This window comes from Microtus ochrogaster, chromosome 16 (genome assembly GCF_000317375.1).
Source record: "Microtus ochrogaster isolate Prairie Vole_2 chromosome 16, MicOch1.0, whole genome shotgun sequence".
In the NCBI taxonomy this organism is placed as follows: Eukaryota; Metazoa; Chordata; class Mammalia; order Rodentia; family Cricetidae; genus Microtus; species Microtus ochrogaster.
The window spans coordinates 45,499,608-45,504,143 of record NC_022018.1 but is presented as its reverse complement, the minus strand read 5'-3'; the positions used below and the strand labels follow the sequence as shown (position 1 = coordinate 45,504,143).

The 4,536-nt window shown below is 44.8% G+C and overlaps 1 long non-coding RNA gene across 1 annotated transcript in view; it reads right to left on the bottom strand.

Annotated features, from left to right (window-relative positions):
* Positions 1-3,989: 3,989 nt before the first annotated feature.
* The window catches only part of LOC113456863, a 17,529-nt gene continuing 16,982 nt past the window's right edge, over positions 3,990-4,536 (bottom strand). The window contains exon 4 of the long non-coding RNA XR_003377597.1: positions 3,990-4,274. This is a non-coding gene — a long non-coding RNA (uncharacterized LOC113456863). The remainder of the gene's footprint in view (positions 4,275-4,536) is intronic.

Here is a 4,536-nt window from a genome sequence, read left to right as displayed (position 1 = left end):
TCCCTTCCCTTCCCTTCCCTTCCCTTCCCTTCCCTTCCCTTCCCTTCCTTTCCTTTCCTTTCCTTTCCCTAAAGTCGATCCTCGCCTTTCAAGTCATCATTTAAAAAATCAACCTCCACCTGTAAGAGGAAACATGCAGTACTTTTATCCCTGTGTCTGGTCAGTCTCACTCAACAGGAAAACCTCTATTCTCTGCCGCGATTTCTAATTGGTGGGCTTCCAAAAATAGTCCAAAGTGTCGGGTGGCCACACTGCGACTGAGTGGGGGGTAACTTACCACATCTAAGCCGTGGCCAGTGGCCAGTCATTGCCCCTTAGAGAGATGGTCACCAGGATACAGCTGTTCAAAGCAGAGACATACCTGACTGACCAATCTGAGGAAGAAAGAAGAGGGAAACTCAAATCTGTTAGCGCTGACCAAGTCCTGGGCCTAACAGGGAGTCCGGCTCATGTTCAAAAAGGGTACTAAAGCCATACAAAATTACAGGAATTCACCACCATACTATACCGTCTCTCCCACCGACTTCATGACACACTTTCTCCCTAGGTTCCACGCTTACACCCTGCAAGGCAGCCACATGGAAATCATTTCGGTACGATATATGGCCTGGCTCCCAGCAGACTCTGGGTCTTTGCCATGTTCCATTTGTTTGAAATGCCATTTCACACACGGTCTGTGTCTGGGTAACTCCCATGGGGCCGCAGCTTCGTGGGCACTTTCTTTGAAGACTTCCTGATGGACAGTGGAACTGGGGATCAAATCTCCCTCTACTTGACTTCACTCACAATTCTGAGGCCATTTTGGCAGATCATATTTTCTGAAAATGCCCACAACTGTACCTCCCACCCCTCATGGTCCTACGTACCAGGCTTTTTCTTTGAGGCCACTGACCAGCTCCCAAATCACGACACAGAGACTTATTAGTTTTGAGTGCTTGGCGCAGCTTAGCTTCCTTTCTAGCTAGCTCTTTTAATTTAAATTATCCTGCTTCTCTTTATCTACCTTTTGCCTCAGGGATTTTTTTTAACCTTTCTTCCTTCTGTATATCTTACTTTCACTGCTTCTCATGTCTGGTTGGCTGGTGGCTGCTTCTTGCCCCAGCTGTGTCCCTTGTTATCTCTTCCCCCTTCTCTCGTTCTTCCTCTCCAGCCTAGATTTCTCCTCCTATTTATTCTCTCTGTTCACGAGCCCCACCTGTCCTTTCTCTGCCTAGCTATTGGCCATTCAGCTCTTTATTAGACCAATGAGGTGCCTTTGGCAGGCATGGAGAAACAAATGCAAACATGTTTTTCCCCCACAATTAAATGCACATCCTTACATCACTAAACAAATGCAGCATAATCAAATGTAACACATTTTTACACAGTTAAAGAAGTATTCCACAGCATAAACAAATGTAACGTATCTTTACATAGTTAAAATAATATTCCACAATAGTCCTATTTAATTTGTCCTCCCAGAAACCAGAGTTGGTGGCAGGGGTTGGGAGACTCATATTCTTCCTTCCTGCACTTAGTAACCAGAAGAATTACAGAGAAGCAATGGTCCTGATTTCCAAGATCAGGTCAGGAAAAGAAAAGCATCTTTGGTTTATTTCTTTGAAATGATGACTCCCAGGGAAGGCAGCCATCTTGTGTAAAGTGCAATTATTTCTTAGGCATCAATCTGGAGGGGGCCTCGTGTTAGTGTTTCCAGCAACAGCACAGACACACTGTCAGGGAGGCTGAAAGAACTTTCTACTCTAGCATATAAAACAGCTTCAGAAAACCCACCTCCAGACGCTGAACCACCACAGTCATTGAATGTCCCTGTTGAGACCCAAACACGCTGAACTCTGTGCTTTGTCTAACTTCCTAAGGTGCATAGCCATGAGCATAATCAAATGGTTGCTTGAAGCTTGTAGGTTAGGGGATAATTTGTTACACAGCACCAGAAACCAAAATCCTATTAGATCAATGGGTGTCCACTCCCTGGGAGTATAAGGGGTTCTTAGTTCCACACTGTGAAAGCATGAGGGCAGGGGCTCTGATTTTTCCCCCTTTTTTATGACTGTAAAACAGCATTTGACCCATATCAAATAGAACAGATGGAAGAGCAGGTAGGACCGATGCTCCCTTTTATTGTTATAGATCTATCTTTATCCTAAGGTTGAGGGTTAGTGGCCTTAGTACGGATAGTCAGTGTACCCAAGACACTGCTTTCCTTCTTTGTGTATTTCTACACCGTTAGCCCCTTCTGTGCTCTGCTTGATTGTTGCTTTCTCTAGTGAAGTGGCCACAGGGGGAAAAAAAACTTGCATGATGTGAGTCTGAGGAAAACCTGGAAAAGGAGCAACTGCTGGGGTGGGCTAGCAGGAGACCAGAGTGAGGAGAGAGGGGCCGGAGGTAGCACACCTAGGCCCCTGCACCTGCGTGGGTTTTTGTGACTTGGTGGAAAACTGTGGTTCTCAGGAAACTGATAGGAAGTGGTGAAGCCTTGTGGAGGTCCTGGTAGAAGGTTCTCATCTCACGGAAGATTATTGTCCACAGAGGGAATTGTGGGACCGTGATTTCTCTCCCCTTTCCTGCTTCTGGTTTGAGACATGTCACTTGTTGCTCCAGCATGGCAGCTTCATCACAAGACTCATCTTGAGGTGACCTAGCCAAAGAGCAGCCACCCCAAAGGCCATGTTCAGTATCAATGCTGCGTGCTAAATATCGCATTTCTTATATGAAATTAGTTGTCTTGAGTATTTCACTGCAGTAATGTGAAACTGGCAAGAGCAGAAAACTTCGTGAGTGTATGGAACCATTTTCTAGAATATTCTGCCATTCTTGCCACATAGCCCTAGGGCATAGGCATGGAAGAGAGTGCAGAGAGGCTACAGTCGAGCCCACCCCACCTGCCAACTCCTCCTCAAGGAGCAAAGGGCAGGGAGTGAGGGAGAAGCATGAACGTGCAGGTACCACAATGTAGGAGCTAAAAGTCTAGTCTTGGCCATCGAGATAGCTTAGCAGGCAAAAGTGTTTGGTGTGGAAGCCTGATGAACTGAGAATTATGGGTACAATTCACATAAAAAGTCAGAGGCAGTGTCTGACTCTGTAATCTCAGAGCTTCCATGGAGAGATGGAAGCTGGCAATAGCAGAATCATCCAGAAGCTTATGGACCAGCTAGCCTGGAGTGTAGCAGTAGAAAGAGCAGGAGAGACCCTGCCTCAAAGTGGAAGGCAAGAATCAGCGACTGAAAGTTGTCTTACTGTCTACACATTCATACCATGGAATGTGCACCCATCTACCCCAATATACCCACACTCTAAATTAATAGTTAATTAGAAGTTTGGCTCATCATCACCTTATAATGGCTGACCTTGTCAACTTGGCTGGATTTGGAATTGTCTAGGAGACGCTGCAGGTTGTGGAGGTGTTTCCAGAGATATTTAGTCAAGGGGGAAGAGTCGCCCTCAATGTGAACAGTACCAACCCATGGGCTGGGCTTCCAGATTGAATAAAAAAAGGCAGGGAGATCAAAGCACTAGAATTAATGTTTCTGACTCCTTATTGGGACTGCAATGGGGCCCGTAGCCTCGGCACCTGTCACAACTTGCTACTGTGTCAGAGCGTATCCTCAAACCACGAGCCTTCTGCTTTTCGTTAAGTTGCATTTTCTTCTCAAGTATTGTGTCACAGCATCAAGAATAGCAACTAATGTGCGCCTTCATCTGAAACCCCTTTCCAGCTTTCATACACACACACACGCACACACACACACACACACACACACACACGCACGCACACACACACACGGGTCAGGGGAGAGACCAATCATATCCCATTCAGGCAGGCCAAGGTGGGGAACACTTGTAATACCAGCACTCAGGAGAAATTCAGTAGTGTGAGGCCAGCCTAAGCTAGAGTGTGGCCTTGTTAAAAGAAAAAAAAAAGCTCATTTTATTTATTTTTTTAACTTAATGACTTTATTTGACACAAAATACAATATAGATGTGGGGACAGCAAACACCGAAGACAAAGGAAAGAAAAAAAACCATGGTTGTATCTAATTTATAATTAACAGGAAGGTGATTCGTTACACGAGTAAGACGTGGGTAAACTTTAGGGAGAGTCTTGTCTAGCGTACTTTTGGAATTCCCACTCTCTGTGGACACACCTGCCTTGTTTTGAGCCACAGAGAGATGCAGTAGAAATGAAAAGCATGATTACAGACTTCCCACACAACAGTACACTCTTCAGAAACAGCTCACTTTTAACAGGATCATTTTATGCTGAAGTAGTTTCCCTAGTTATAGAGACAAAATATAAGAGAGAAGAAAAAGAAAGATAAAAATAACAAAATTAGAAAACACGATGAAGAGAAAGGGATTTTGTTTGGTGTTTGCTAAGTGATATGAATTAGTAACCCCCCCCCTTTTTTTTTTAATCTAAAACAGGAACTGTTCACAAGGTAAGTGTAACTTCTTTTTTTTTGATTTTCGAGACAGGGTTTCTCCGTAGCTTTTTGGTTCCTGTCCTGGAGCTAGCTCTTGTAAACCAGGCTGGCC